Consider the following 17756-nt stretch of genomic DNA (forward strand, 5'->3'; position numbering starts at 1 on the left):
GAGGAAAATTTGACCAGACGGGGGGCCAAAAAGCGATTTTCTCATTTCAGCCTTGTCTTGATAGGAGGAACAGACAAAGCTGGCAAAGTGGGTGCAGTCTCTCTTTCTGGAATCTGTGCGCTGACTGTCGTCGCTGACAAGGAAGAAATGAAAGAGGCTAGCACATAGCACAGAAATTGAAGATCTCTTTGAAGGAGTCTGGAAAAATGAAGTTCTTGTTTGACCCCAAGAAAATACGGATTTATACGTTGAGTCTGTAAAAGTGCTACAAGCCATCTACCCGAGTCTCGTCTCAAAATTCCTGAAAAAATTCCTGAGATGCCAGTGAACTTTTGAGAAAGAGCTTGAATGAATGCACGAAATTACTGACAGCCAGAGGTGATTTCAACGCTCCATAGTACGAAAAGTGGGCTGAAACCTACAATCAAGTTTCGGTGCTTATCTTTGGAGAACGAGGACTGACACCCTACAAACTAAAATTACTCCTAATGCCACAGCTTGTGGTGAACAGTTTTATACGAAGTCTCTGGGAACATTTGTGCGAATATCTCGAAAAATTCAACCACCATGCGAACAAGCATTTCTGAAGCAGGACAATGCGAGGTGGAGTAAGATTGCATAACCAAGACCCGTTGTTCCTCGAAATGATTTTTTTTTCATTCTGCAAATTCATCAAATCTAGCAAGTTCCCCACGTAGTTTTCTAAACAATGCGGGAGACGTCTTGGGAGGAAACAATGCTATCTCGTCGTAATTACAAATATTTCAAAAAAGTCTAGAATTACCGAGAGTTGCCGTCGGTGAAAAGCGTCCATTTAGTCTGCTGCTTTCTGGTTTGCAATTTTATGTGTTGCGTACTTTCGGATGTACAGCGGCAGCAGTTGCGGGAAAGAAAGCAAAACCGAATCTAACACCATAAGCTATGGTGGAAAAATAGATTCATGATTTAGGAGGTACTGTCCTAATCAAAGACAATGCTCAAACCATTCTTCAGGGACATTCCAAGACACCTAACTGCTTTATTCTGCTGAAAGATGACAAAGATTTTGTCAAAGGAACAATGACTGTAGAGGAACGGTTGCAAAACCGAGTAGCTGGAAATGAGTCACCAACTGATTTGAAACCTATTGATACTGGGCAAAAACCAAATAAAAGAGCTGGCAAAAACAAACCGTCACCTGCAGCCATTCAGTGCCCTAAATTTGCGGGTAGTGATTTCAAACTTTTGAAGCTAGAATACTTAGTTGATGATCTTTACTCTGACTCAGTTATTGATCCGACATCTCACCAGCTACATCCCGGGAGTAATTTTTCATCTATTTACGTCAATGACAAGCGGCCACTTTCGATGTCAAACTGAGGGTGAAAGTAAGGTTTTAAGGAAACATAGAGCTGAAAAATCGCCGCAGATTCCAAATACTGAATCCCAAGTATCCCTTTTGTGTAGTTGAACAAAATCAGCTCACATAGTACAAAAGAAAGAGAGAGCTGAGCTCCCGTGAAAGAATTAAATAGCTTGACGGAGGATGCTGACCTCACAACAGCACAACAAAATGAGAGATTAATTTCGACGAGTCCAGTGTTAAAACGAAGTTCAAATAACCCACGCTAATGTTATGCCCTGCATATCCCTTCGGGGGCCAATAACACTCGACGAGGGACGAGATGAAACCACTATTAACCAAATCAAACGGAACAAGAGTTTAAGAGGCTACCAACACCAACAACAACCATAGGCAACGTATACGAGCCATATTCTTCGGCTATTCTTTATAGTTAACGTTAAAGGACCTTGTTAACTATTTACCCCCTTTTGCAATAAGGACCCGACAAAAAGTATTTCTGAGTATCAAACCATTGCGACAAAACACATTCTGGTTTTTATATGGGTATAGATTCGTTACAGATACCAGAGGGGGGGGGGGTAAAAGTTAAGAAAAGATCCACAATTATACAAGTGAAACTTTTTTGGGGTACAAGTATGATAGTTGGGTCCTTAAAAATCAAAACCATTCGAAGCTAATATGTGCAGTTCGTTAGATGTAAGCGTATTCCGCATACAAGAACGCGTTTTATAGTTTATTGGCATTTGATTCGAAAACGCTGATTATAGTTTGTTTGCGTTACTTGTTTTTGCAGGGCCCCTTTCAGGGACCTTAGTATCACAATTGTACCATCTTCGGGCGACAATGAGTCTGGGTGGCTCCCAGATGATACCTTCAGCATAATGCCGCTTAATTCTCACCTCTGGAAAAGGTGAGGGGGACCCAAGTAGCTGTTTTATATGATCTCACGTAATGTTCACTAACAAATTAATATATTAGAGTGCGACAGTTTGTTTTTATTGATTCCACAAACTGTTAGCTGTACTGCAGCTTGTAAGTGAATATCTAGCAATAACCAGCTTGAACAGTAGCTAGCTAGAAAAACGAATTCGGAAATTACGAACAAAAACTCAACCATTGTCTGTGGAATCCACGAACAAATCTTAAATCATAACTTAAATCAACTCCTGGTTATACCCTTTTAGAAATTAAATATAAATTTGAAAATTTGATTGAAACGGCCATTTTGACTTGTAATTCCGTAATTTGGTAACCCAGCAGCATTGAGCAGTTAATATATAGTTAGAACAATGAATGCCGAATTTACGAACAAATACTTAACCATTATCTGTGCAAATCTTTGTAGCCGTGTCAGAAACAGTCACGCCCGCGGTTTAACGCAACCAATTTAAACTGTAAACTGTCAAACCAAACAATTCAATTTGTTAAATTGCATAATAATTTAACAAAATGCCTAGGGACAAAAAAAATTAACAATAATGTTGATTTTGGTTCAACTCGGCTAAACTAAGTCTTATGTATTAGCTGTTATTATAAGAAGTGATTCCTTTTTCTTTATAGGATGGATTATCGACAACTAACCATAGGTTTAAATTTAAAACTATCGCATACCCCGAATAATTTTGTCAACGCCCTGGAATGTAAAGTCGAATTAATTCTTAGCAGCCATAGATTCAAATTTGAAGCTATTAAAATAGGGTTTAACGTCAATTTTTCATAATGCCAAATGTCAAAAAAATAGCCTATGCTGAAGTTTAATGTCAACTTGAACAGTTGATCCCTATGGAAGTTGCGACATTCAACTTCGTGGTAGATTCAACCTCGTGGGATCGGAGCATATATGAGCAAACTATCGGAACTGTCATTTGCTAACGAAGAGATTAATTTAGACTTCGCCCGCCCTTTGGACGATTCTGGGGGACCTTCTGATCTCTATTCATGATCGTTTAGATCAAGGAACGTCAAATATATCAGACCACCGGGCAAGAAGTTGGGAGCCACACAATGGAGCAGAGCACCCGTTGGGTAAACAGATTGTTACCTTCTAATTTTGAAATTTCCCACATCCCAGGAAAAAATATGGGTTTTACTGACGCAATATTACCATTCTAAATTATTACCATTCTTTTATTCATTTTATAGGATCCATTTTTTATTTCATAAATTACCATTCTTTTTTTCATTTTATAGGATCCATCTTTTTAACCGACCGTCTTTAATGTGAATCTTTTAGAGTTTAAACATTTGATTGAAAACGGCCATTTCAATTTTTAAATTTAGTTTTCATGTGTCATAATTAATTATTGACATATCCCAGCTAATCTTTGTAGTAGTGTCAAAAACAGTCACGCTCTCGGCTTAACGCAACCAATTTAAACTGTCAAACCAAACAATTCGAATTGTTAAATTGCATAATATTTTAACGAAGTGCCTAGGGAAAAAAAAACTAACAATGTTGTTGATTTTGGTTCAACTTGGCTAAACTAAGTCTTATGTATTAGCTGTTATTGTAAGAATTGATTCCGTTTTCATTATGGGGAATTAACAGTGACAACTAATCGTAGTTTTAAATTTAAAACCATGGCATACTACGAATCAATTTCTGAACGCCCTAGAAGGTAAATTCGAAATAATTCGTAGCAGCCATAGATTCAAATTTGAAGCTATTAAAATAGGGTTTGACGTCAACTTTTCATAATGTCAAATGTCAAAATCATAGCCTAAGCCGAAGTTTAATGTCAACTTGAACAATTGATCTCTATGGAAGTTGCGACATTCAACCTCGTGGTAGATTCAACCTCGTGGGATCGGAGCATATATGAGCAAACTATCGGAACTGTTATTTGCTAACAAAGAGATTAATTTAGACTTCGCCCACCGTTTGGACAATTTTTGGGGGACCTTCTGATCTCTATTGATAATCGTTTAGATCAGGGAAAGTCAATTATACCAGACCGCCGGGCAAAAAGTTGGGAGCCACACAATGGAGCAGAGCACCCGTTGGGTAAACAGATTGTTACCTTCTAATTTTGAAATTTCCCACATCCCAGGAAAAAATATGGGTTTTACTGACGCAGATATTACCATTCTAAATTATTACCATTCTTTTATTCATTTTATAGGATCCATTTTTTATTTCATAAATTACCATTCTTTTTTTCATTTTATAGGATCCATCTTTTTAACCGACCGTCTTTAATGTGAATCTTTTAGAGTTTGAAAAATTTGATTGAAAACGGCCATTTCAATTTTTAAATTTAGTTTTCATGTGTCATAATTAATTATTGACATATCCCAGCTAATCTTTGTAGTAGTGTCAAAAACAGTCAATCTCTCGGCTTAACGCAACCAATTTAAACTGTCAAACCAAACAATTCGATTTGTTAAATTGCATAATATTTTAACGAAGTGCCTAGGGAAAAAAAACTAACAATGTTGTTGATTTTGGTTCAACTTGGCTAAACTAAGTCTTATGTATTAGCTGTTATTGTAAGAATTGATTCCGTTTTCATTATGGGGAATTAACAGTGACAACTAATCGTAGTTTTAAATTTAAAACCATGGCATACTACGAATCAATTTCTGAACGCCCTAGAAGGTAAATTCGAAATAATTCGTAGCAGCCATAGATTCAAATTTGAAGCTATTAAAATAGGGTTTGACGTCAACTTTTCATAATGTCAAATGTCAAAATCATAGCCTAAGCCGAAGTTTAATGTCAACTTGAACAATTGATCTCTATGGAAGTTGCGACATTCAACCTCGTGGTAGATTCAACCTCGTGGGATCGGAGCATATATGAGCAAACTATCGGAACTGTCATTTGCTAACAAAGAGATTAATTTAGACTTCGCCCACCGTTTGGACAATTTTTGGGGGACCTTCTGACCTCTATTGATAATCGTTTAGATCAGGGAAAGTCAATTATATCAGACCGCCGGGCAAAAAGTTGGGAGCCACACAATGGAGCAGAGCACCCGTTGGGTAAACAGATTGTTATCTTCTAATTTTGAAATTTCCTACATCCCAGGAAAAGATATGGGTTTTACTGACCCAGATATTACAGTTCTAGATTATTACCATTCTCTGATTTATTTTATAGGAACAATTTTTTAGTTCAAAAATTACCAATCTTTTATTCATTTTATAGGATCCATTTTCTTTACCAAACTTCTTTAAAGTGAATCTTTTAGAGTTTAAACATTTGATTGAAAACGGCCATTTTGATTTTTAAATTTAGTTTTCATGTGTCATAATTAATTATTGACATATCCCAGCTAATCTTTGTAGTAGTGTCAAAAACAGTCACGCTCGCGGTTTAACGCAACCAATTTAAACCGTCAAACCAAACAATTCAATTTGTTAAATTTCATTATATTTTAGCGAAGTGCCTAGGGACAAAAAACTAACAATGCTGTTGATTTTGGTTCAATTTGGCTAAACTAAGTCATATGTTTTAGCTTTTATTATAAGAACTGATTCCGTTTTCATTATGGGGGATTAACAGTGACAACTATTCGTAGTTTTAATTTTAAAACTTTGGCATACTACGAATCAATTTGTTAACGCCCTAGAACAAAAATTAGAATTGATTCGTAGCCTCTATAAGTTCAAATTTGAAGCTATTAAAATAAGGTTTAACGTCAGCTTTTGATATGGATTATAAATTTTTCCATCGGTCGATCATTCATTTGTAATGTTGCTTTAGATTAGACATTCGTAAATCATTCTTAATCATGTTATTCTCTTAATTTCTTAGTTAGTCGATAATTAAATTGATTCGAAAACTGATAGCAAAAGAAAGATTTTTCGTCCTCGGGTTACTGCCAGTTGGGCTGTACTGCCCGTACAGTAACCCTGATGCAGTTTGTTAGTTCATTAATATTCTCTGAACTGTATCTAAATTCAAATTCAAATCTCATGTAGTAGTTACTGATAAATTATTGTATTAGAGCGACAGTTTGTTTTTTTTATTCCGCAAATTGTTAGCGGATTCCGCAGATTGTAACTGAGATGTCCAGCAATAACCAGCTTGAACAGTGGCTAACTAGAAGAACGAATGCGGAAATTACAAACAAATACTTAACCATTGTCTGTGGAATCCACGAACAAATCTGAAATCAATACTTAACTAAATTCGTGGATATACCCTTTAAGAATTCAAACATTTAATTGAAAACAACCATTTCGATTTTTAAAATTTCGCTCATTCATTTTTTAATATTGCTATAAAATATAAAATCATGAGCACAAACGCAAACTCTTATAAATTCGAACGAAACGAGTTTAAAGTTTTGTAGAATACCCATAATCCATTTAAATGCTGTCGTCAAACAACGCTTGAGCAACTTTGTCTCCATAGTCAAAGCGCAGTTGCTCGAAAGGTACAATGTCTCTCCTGACTTTTAGGATGACTATGCTTTCACCTATGCTGGAAAGTACAACTTCTACCATTTTCATATTGGCGCCGTTTTTCTTCTGAGTGGCGTGGTTTGCTAAACGAACCGCGCAAACATTCCATTTATGTAACGGGCACTCCTCATTTGAAGCGTCGATCAATCGCCTAGGAGGACCCGCAATTTGCAATTCGTATTTACTTAGAACTCCTGGTTGGGGGCAGTACTGGTCGGCATTGACGTTGGTGACTACTTTGCTGTGTTAATCCACCAACACGTCATCTTTATTGAACGATTGCAGAGCAATCAAAACTAGTAAAAAAAAGTCAAAATTATTGATTAAAAAAATAAAATTTAATTAGTACGATATATTGTGTCGGGTCACTTAAAGTATAAAGTACCTCTTCCAAAGACGGGAATTATCACATCACATATGCCGACCCAGCTCTGGGTCAATGCACGACTCTGCAACTCTTCCTGAGTCTCATACGGAAAGCTCTCAATGTCGTTGGCGGTATGTTTCAGGCTTGTGGTTTTCTCAAGAGTCTGAAACTTTCTCTTCGATCCATCATTGAGCAGCTTCGCCACATGGTCAACCACCTTTCTTCAGGTCATAGGTTGCCCAATTCTGCTTTGAGTAAAAATTTGTAACTTAACTTGACAGCTCATTGGAAGTCGTCATCTCCTGAACGAAGATCTGTGCACGCTGCAACTGGCGAAAGTAACGTTGAGAGTCTTGTAAGGATCGCACTGCCAACAGAACCTCTTCGTAGGTATATCCGTCCAATTTCTGGTGAACTTCTGAAGCTTGCTTCTTCAGCTTTTCCATCTCTATTGTAGGATTGGCAGACAAAGGCATAAAACTCGCAACCTTACGTGCGAGACAGCGCTTCGGCTGTTCCAGATTTATGATGCTGATCTATGAAAAACGAAAATGATTACATGTGATTCCAAGTCGGTTTCTATTTCGATTTAAAAAATCCCTTTGGAAGAAATTAAAACTTTATATTGATTGATCTACCTGGCGTTTGAACTGATCAACTAGTGGAGCAACCCGGAACACAGCGTTTCCAAATGAATTGACGAAAAACAGTTGAGATGTCACCAGGTTTTTGTGTCCCGAAAAGCCCACTGAACAACATAGTTCATACTGCTCCTCTTTAAATGGGCTCTGCCTCCGTATAGTACAATTTCTTACTAATTGTAAGAAGAAAAAGATACTTACAGGCTGTAAAAAGATACTTACAGGCTGCTGGTTCTATGCTCAGCTGCACGGTATCGTCTTCATTTTTTCCCTCTATGTTGACAGACGCCTGGACGACAGCATGTACGGTGGTGTTGATGATCATTTTCTCGAGAATCCCTCTGCACGTGAACAGAATCGTGACAATGACCCTGAACAAGGTCAATTGTTCTTTGTGGGTCAAGGTTTCGTTTCTTTTATTGGCGCAGTCATTCGACTTCTGAACATTCTGTAAAATGACTTCTTTGAGAGTCTCGTTTATTATCGGTTTTTGGCTCGGGAAGCTTTTTCAGGTTGCTAAAATAGAATATGATTTAGTTGCAATATTTGGTTCACCAAATTCTTTTAGGCTTGTGTAATGTGTTTACTTTTGAAGTTTTTTCGCCTTCAACTTACAGTCTCGCCTTCATTATCTGGCTCTGCATGATTTCTTTTGCGGCTTTATGTGGGCTCGTCATTCCTTTGGTCTTGTGATTCCTTGAGATCATCGGCTCGTGGTTCCCTGAGAGTGTAGGTTTGCCTCTCATGGTCATGCGGTTGTCTTTCAACTTCTCGATAGTGAGGAAAAGCCGATGACCATGGAGAATTTGGATACGGTGATGCCGACATGTAGGAATCCAGGTAGGCTGGATATGGCTGATACTGCTGAGACTGGCACTGATGTACCATCGAGGGGCCTGAATGGACATGTTGCAGAGGGGTGTGTGATTGTCCATATGTCGGCGGAATTGGCGAGGCGAAAGGTCGCGGGGGTGCTCGCAAAGGGGTCACCGATGTCGGAGGAGCCAATGATGTCTTCTCTGGTGCTGCGAGGGGTGACGGAGGCACAGGGATGTTAAAAAGCACTGCAAATGGTGATGGAGAACTGGAAGGCACTGAACATGAGCTTTCGGTGTTGGACATTTAACTTGAGTCCGTAAGTTTTTACTAGATTCGGATGAAAAATGAGAGATGCAATTAATATTGAGCACAAGGTGAGGATGAACAGATTCCAATTTAGCAGCAAAGCTCGCATCACTTATCAGCACCAATTTAACCGAAACACCAGGATATCAAAGTAAGAGTCCAACAAGGAATAGCTTCGACACTTTCCACACTTTTTAGCACACCAGGCGACTAGCATCTATGCAATAATGACTGCTTAAAGACAAGACGGATATTTGATAATGAAGGCGTCATACTGATAAGTGGAACTAGACAGTGCAGTTCTTATCAGTGAAGCCGTTATTATCAGTGACGCATTAGTCCTGCATCAGGGAAACTATCATTAGTCAATTCTTGAACCAAGACTCATTTCATTTCAATCATTCAATTGCTCTTCATCATGCTAAGTAGAATTTTTCGGGTAAAAGAAAAAGTACAATTCCTCGATGTCGTCACTTCCATCTGGGAATGTGCTGTAATTTTATCATTAATCAGCGATTGGAGCGTAAAGATTAATTGATCTCATTGGCCGGGAATTGCCATCTTTAGTGTCCCAGAATACAGCAAATAAAACGCAGCAGCATGGAATATAAGAAAATTCCGCGAAGACAATGATACTTCTGTCATCGGCAGAAGGCGGAATTCGAGAAAAGAGAAAGTATCGTTCAACCACAGACGGCTGCACAGGGACTCGATGGTCTTTTTTGAACATGCTGAGAGTGTCAAAAAAGGGATTATCATCATCAACGACCCTTTAGTGTCCCAGTGCAAAGTTCTTTGGGTCGACAAACCTCAGGATACTGCGGGGAGTAAACCATCATACAGTGGCAGTTTATACGTTATGTACTCCGAGTTGAGAAACGAGTCACAAGGTGAGTCAAGGAAACCAGTAGCCGGAGAATCACTGCCAGACGATTTCATAAAGTTCATGATTAAGGATTCTGAGAAATCTAGTTCCGAACAAAAGCCCTCAGAGCCCAAGGCCAAACAAAAACAAGGAGGAAAACCGCAGGAAGATATTTTGAGTCGCCTTGATTATTTTGAGTTGCCAGAAAATGACATTCCCTTGAAGTTTGCTTCATGCATCAACGGTGTAAATCATGTAACTAATCAAATGCGTACCTAATCTACTAATTAATCACATCCATTTATCCTTATATTCTGTATGATCATCGATTTCATCTAATATACTGAAAATTTATAATGCATTTCCGGATGCAACTGATTCTTTTTTATCGGTTTTTAATAATTTAATATACCGTATTTTAATTATACAGCGTATTCTAATTTTTGATTGTAGCTAGGATCGACTATCTTGCGAGCCGGAGAAAACATCCATGTTGATTATTTGAAATTAGATTATTCGAAGAAACGAGCATTTGCTGGAATGACTTCCATCGGAAATGCGGATGTCACCCTGAGAATGCCTTTTGTATTGGTGGAGCTTGCTGAAGAAGATTTTTTTGGTATGTATCAGTTTGTTTCAGTTTTGTTGTTTTTTCAAAAACAAAATTGATTTATCCTTTTATTCTTTTGTACTTCGTTTTAGATCAATTTAAGTTGCGTTCTGAGTGATATTACTCATCCAATTAGCCAATTTTTTGATTTTTTGCAACATTTTTGGCAATAAAACGATGCGTTGGGTTGATGAGGAAAAAAACAGGGCAAACTTTCATGTTGGTTCCAGCTACACCAGTAACCAGAAAGGCCATTGGTTTATCATCCACACAGTGTGCTGATAAATTTTTGGGCAGTATAACCTCAATACTTTTTGGATGACATCAATCTTGGGATTCTGTGCTGGGGGGAAAATGGGATTTGTTGCTAGCAAAAAAACGAACGTGAGCTGGACACTTGGATCAAATCTCTCAAGTTCAACGATCACAAAGATTTCCTCATGAGCACAATCCGATGCCATATAAATGCATGCCGTGGTAGATATGCCGTCGAGGATAGCAACCGAGAAGTATTTAGACTTAATATGGCCGAGTCCGCCCAGTATTGTTTTTATGACTTAGAATGAACAACTTGAACTGTTTATACTGTTTGTTGTCATGAATGTTTTGTTATGACTGTTTGTTGTTACTTGAGCTCCTTAAATTAACCGTAATTTGCCGTATTCTTTTAACTATATGCAGTCTGAAAAATATGTAGGCCCGTCAAAGTTGCTCAAAAAGTTGCTCATAAATTCCACATACGATTTGCAGATTCCACTTACAGTTGCGGGTTCCGCAACAACTCAATTTAACGATACAAATGTCTTATCATTTGTTTGTGGATTCCACAAACTGTTCTGGATTCCGCAAAAACAGTTGCGGATTCCGCAAATTTGCCTATTTTTGGAGCGATTTTGAGCGGTACGAAGATCAAAGAAAAGTAGCAATCTTGCGGATTCCGCGACAAATCTGATTTTGGCTTGTTGCGGATTCCGCTTACTATGCAGAGAATGCACAGTCTGGCCTCGTAATGAAACTACAGGTTACTTCCTAGAAATTGAGGAGTTTTTGCAACTATATCTCTGAGTAGTGAGGCTCTTTCTCGTCTTCACGTCTTAGTGCAAACTGAATGCTAACCAGATTAATCACTCTTTTCTGTTGCTAAAGTATTGACGTAAATTATTCAGACAAAACAAATAAAACTTATTATTTTGACCGCGTTTTTTTCAAGTTAGGTTGACATAAGAAAAAAAAAGGCAAGGAAAAAAATTCGTTTCGTTGTGTCCGGATAATTTAACTCAGCACTGCACTCTCATTATAGCTTTTAACCAATTTGTCGGACTTTTCTTTAAAAATGTATCTTAAATTTTTGAAATAAATCTGACCGTGAGATAGCAATCCAAATGCAAATTCATTATCTCAAGGTCAGAATTATTTCCAAAATTGGAGATATTTTCCAGAAAATTTGTTTAAAATATTAGAGTATAGTTTGTACTATATTTATCGGACAACTTCTTAAGTTTATGACTCTGACCTTCGAGCAGAAAATAATTAGAAACATTTTTTTGATATTTCGAAATTGCCCTTTTTTTCTATTAAAAAATACATGTCAGATCAAGGCTGAAAGAAAACTGTTGTGAAACTATAATTAGTAGCAAAAATTTGGAACAATCAAAAAAATAAAACGAGCAAACTGCTAATTTTGAGCAATTTTGCATGTAAGTTTGAGAATTTAGGTGACCTTGAGGCAAATTATCTGTCTGAAAAATTAGCTTTTACATGCAAAAGTGTTCTGAAATAGGTCATTTGCCCTTTATAATTATTTTTGTCTGTTCCAACTTTTCTGTCTGTTACAAAAACGCAAACGCAAACGCAAAACTTTTAAGGACAATTCGAATTAGTCTTAGCTCAAAGGTCAGAAGTACTCCAAAAGCTTAAGAGTCCTATAAACTTGTTAAAAACTATAAAACTTAGTTTAAGAACGCATTTGAAACCAAATTCGCTTCCAGTGCAATCAGAAGTATGCAATGCTACTGCGCGATTGGAACAAAAAATGTTTGAAAAAGAAAAGGCAAACTGCAGTAAAGGGTCGCTGACTACTATAAGGGAATCTTTCCTGTTACTTCTAGGATTATACAACGTTGGTTGAGTTCGAAGCTATTTCGAAGTTGAGTCGAACAAAACCGAGTACAACTTTGCTCGGGTCGCGTACAAGTCTCGAAACAATTTTCTTGAATTGGCTGAAAACTCTTTGGTCGAACTTGTTCCAACAATGTTATTAACTTGGTTAACTTGATAAATATTCTTACTACTGAATCCATAATTACTAGGCAGTTCTAAAATTCGGCATTGTGCGCATTATACTTTGCGAGTGTATGCTAGAAGTGTGCCGCAGTGTCTGCAGAAGTGGTGGTGGTCTTTACATAGGCGACAAAAGCAGGGCACCCACGACAGCAGACATGCGGATATGAGTCCCATGAAACACATCCAGAAGATGGTGCCCAATCCTGCGTGGTAGTGCACATGGGAGAAGTCCTTAAACACTATACTGATTAATCGGACAACTTCGACAAGAGCTTGAAACTTAAATGAAGCTTCGAAGTATCAAGACAACAAACTTTTTAAACTGCTATTTTGAAAATATTGAAAATAAAATAGGCAATTATGTTAACAACAGGATCAAAGGGTTACATTTACTCCAATAACATGAAAAAAGTGTGAACCCGTACTGGTGTTTCATTGATAAAAATCGATTAAATATGAATTTAATTGTCAGTGATATCAGTTATATTGACAACTCGACTACTCAGTTACTTGAAATCCGTTATATTTTCTTCCATTTGTTTAGATGAGGGAATAAGTACTAACAGTGTGATGGCAGTTGGGACAGCAGACAAGAGTGGGCCTGCCACAGAAGTCATACGAATTAAACAGGTGCTCATTAGCACAACTGGTCACCCCGAAACCACCATGCACCTGCGGCAGACGGAAACACTGACGGGGAAAATGAAAAAGTTAAAGGGTACAATTCAAAGCGCATTTATGTTAAAGCGTAGTTCCAATGTATATTTGTTTAGCTTGGACTCAAAGCTGTTCCGTTATGATTCATGAAAAAACTTGAAAAAACATTGGATGCAATTCATGCCACTAAATGTGATTTTTATTTGACAAAATAAATAACAACTTACCGGCGCATGTGTGTGTTCGACTGGAGTGAAGTTCTTTCCCACCACATTTTCTTCTCTTCTGCATCCTCCCCGCCCTATTGTTTCCCCAGCCCCCACATTCGCCCTGTACTTATTTAGTGTCTCCAAAGTAACCCTCTGTAAGTCCCCTTCCGATTCATCCCCCTCACCTGGTGCCCCACTAGTGACCTCCTTCACCTCCAGTTTGACTTCTGGGTCGTCAACTGCATATCTGTTTAGTGAAATGAAGAGTACAATAGTTACAGTTAGGTCCCTGCAGTTGATTGTAGCCTTAACTCTTGATAATTGCAAATTTTAGAAACAGCCTTTGTATTTATTTTGTAACAATTTATCTGCAAAATGATATAGGATCCATAAGCAACAGTAGCCTATTGGTGGGAGCCAGCTGTCATATTGAACCCATACTTGTTGCTCATGCACGGGGTGTGGCATTGGTGATGTCCATGACACCAATTGTTAGTGGTCGTGTTCCAACTACAATGGTCAGTGTCAAACGCCATCTGCGTGTTCTACAGAAATGAGTCAGCAACAAGGCTCAGGTTAGTCTTTTATCCACTCTTGAACTGGTTTTGACTTATAATACAAGTGCTTTCTATTTTTTCTTAAATTTCGTCACAATGCATTAATTAGGCAATGCAAGTATAGAAGCCAATTTAGATTGTTTTATTATAATCTGCAGAATTTCAATCATGGTTTTTGAATCCAGCTAAAAACGGCTGCAAAACTGAGAGGCAAAGAAGTGAACCAGTAAAACATATTGGAACCTGATCTAAACTACATTTTATGATTGGATAAATTAGATATTTTACCAATGTAAAGTATTTAATATTAACCAATCATGATCCATCTAACTAACAATCCACTTATTTGTAAGTGCTGAAATTACTTGTAATTTCAGCACCAGAGAGATTTGAATTTAACTTAGAAATTAGTTGAACTCTCCCGAGTACTTCAGCAGCTGCAATAAACCAGTATACCCTAGATCTATTGAGCCTAGCAGAGACTAGTTAAACAACCTGAGACTAGATAGTATAAGAGTAAGATTAGGATCGGTATTAGACTAAGAAGTTGCACGAATCTATCCGGCCGAAAATAAGATAGCGTGACGAGCAGACGGTGTACCCTATCCGAAATTACTCTATGAGTTATACCCATCGGTCCTAACTCATCTGGTGCGACCATAAGTCTCGAACAAGACCTTAATAGCTTAGCATTAACCAATAATAGATTAGAATTTAGACAAAACATTTACAAAATGTTATACGACAATAATTTAATCGAAATGTCTCTACGACTCAATAGATCAGAGCCAATATTCCGAACGATAACAGAACTACCCGGAATTGGAAGAAGACCTCGAACCAGAGACGACATACGACAAAGCAGAAACTTACCATATAGTTATATGATAGTTCGGCAAAAGCCAGAACAAACTTTTGTATTTAGAATACTACTAGCAATGAATTTAGATTTTCATTTGCAAACATAAAATTTTGAAGTCAATCTTCAAAATCATTTCAGGCGCTAAACAAAATTATTAATATACAATAACGATTGATAAAAAGATCTCAGATCGTTTTCCTAAATTCTGCAGTAATATACAAAACATGTTTGAAAAATATTTATTAAAAAATCAAAATAAAAATTAGTAGCATGACAATAAATGGTTAGTAATTATAAATCATCCTGTTGTTCCAGCTTCATCGCCTAAACATAACAGCAATCATAAGCTCACTAATATCATAAAAATACTAAATCTATTCTTTACACAAATTTAAAACATTTTAAACTTAAATTCACTTAATTTTAAAATCAGATCATCAAGGCTTATCCTTGGATCTTAAATCATTTTCTATTTAATTAAATTTAAAACTTGATCATCAAGGCCTATCCTTGGATCAAAAAGAACAACTTTGTTCTCCCCCACCCACTTAACGAGTGTCTAACGACCTCAAACGTCGATTCACTATCCAACCCTTTCTAAAAACCCAGGACTAATAGAAATTTTTGAACAAAACTAATCATTCAAATTAGGATAAACAGTGAAGAACTTCGGTTATTCATCCTTCACTTGATCCCCCCTCTTACCAGACCCAGGATAAATCTTAGACTTAGTAAGTTTAAAATAGTATCTAACGAACTACTCGCGTTCTAATTATACCTGAACCCTGTGGATCGATTTACTATTCTCCAACCCTGAACACAATCACTACCCTTAAGTAAGATTAAGTAAGTTAACACCTTAGCTTATACTAGCCACGAGAAAGTATAAAATCATTCTTCGGAATCGATATACTTTTCTCCCCAACCCTGAACAAATAGACCCAGGTTAGGCTAACAAAAAAATCGTAAGGACTAACAGTTTAAGCAAATAGAAATCATTTAACAACCTTTTGCATCCGTCATCCTAAACCTTATGTCATTTAAAAACCTAGGAAATAAACAAACAATCGTTTTACACAATTGTGAAATAAATAACAAAAAATACGACCTTGTAATCACACCTCATACACAAACAGTTGGATACATTAGAACAAAACGACAAACATTAAAGAGAAAAATAATAACTAAACAAAGACAAATAACACGAAAAAGATTTTCAAAAAATCGAAACGCATTTTCAGAATCAGAAACCAACAGTTTAGACGAACTTTATAAACTAAAAGAATCAATAGATAAAAATTGCCCAATTCACGATCAATTATATTTCTCTGACTCAGAAACAACTTCAAATTCATCAAAAAGAGGAAAAAGAAGAATAAAAAAGCAGTATAAACACAAACCAGTACATTTATACAATTGGAATCAACCAATTAGACACATTGATAATTACATATTAACAGTCATCGAACGAAAAAATGAGCTCAACGCACACCCCAGGTGAAGAAAGTCCAGATGATGATGATATTTTCCCCTTTATCGTAGATGCAACCACTGATAGAGGACAGCATATATTCTGCAAAAATTTACTCTTAAATTTGTTTGAACCCGGAATCAGTCCATGTAAAACAGAGTTCCCAGATGTAAAAATCAAAAGACAAATTATCGATCACTATCTAAAAGATATATGTAACCTAACACAACAATACGGAATCTACTCCATAGAATTCAGCTCACCAAACCAGAATCACAGTAAATATATAATTCAAACAGACGACCTTGATTTAGAATTCTCAAAAGTATTCTCAGAATATATAAAAAGCATCCAATATCATAACTCACAAAGAGCAAACTCCATATTCACCAATGAAGTTTTTGCGATAATATATAGTTATATCTCGATATTAGAAAACGAAATCCAGATACCAAATGTCTCACCGACAGAAACATCTAAACATATAAGAGTACGACATGAAATCACACTACTCTCTAGTTTTCTAAATATAATTAAAGAAAATTTCACGAAAGATGAAGTTTCACAACATACAAAACACGACTTACAAAAAATCTTGGCATGGTTCATAATAGATTATTTCACACATAATATTGATTTAATTTCACAAGCAAGAAAAAATTTTAGACCCCAAAACTCAAACGATGATACTGCCATCACAGAACAATCAGACTATGTTTGGGACCCCGAATGGTCTCATCCCGCATCCATAAACTTCCCACAATCAATCTCAAGTCAAGCAATAAGTACGATATCTTATGTAAGAGATTATGTACGAGTAATACCATTAACCATTGATGCAACACCATTAAACTATAATACATTTTTACCCGATATGCAAAATAATAGTTTAAACTCTACAGTCATACACAATGAAAACCTCAATGGAACTAGGAATCTTACTCAACAAGATATCCAGACACCATCACACTTCATAAATGAAGAAATCGTACACACAACAACTACACAACAAAGTATTTCACCAATACGTCCAAACTTAACAACACCAAGAAATACAAATCCTTCACAAACACAGGTAACATTACAATCAACCGTTAAACCTTCGGTTGCCCCAAAATATTCACACATGGATTACCAAACATACAGACCCATGACAATACCGCCAAAAACACGCAAAACGTTCACTAGAAACAACTTTGCAGACCATAATTATAATTACACACATCCATCAAAAACAAATTATCAACCACGAAAAAATTTTAGTAATTATACAAGATCTCGAAACTGGGATAACCCCATGGCACCACCTAATTCAGTAAATTTCCAAACAAATTTACATCCTCCACAGGATC

This window comes from Symsagittifera roscoffensis, chromosome 2 (assembly GCF_963678635.1).
Source record: "Symsagittifera roscoffensis chromosome 2, txSymRosc1.1, whole genome shotgun sequence".
Taxonomy (NCBI): Eukaryota; Metazoa; Xenacoelomorpha; order Acoela; family Convolutidae; genus Symsagittifera; species Symsagittifera roscoffensis.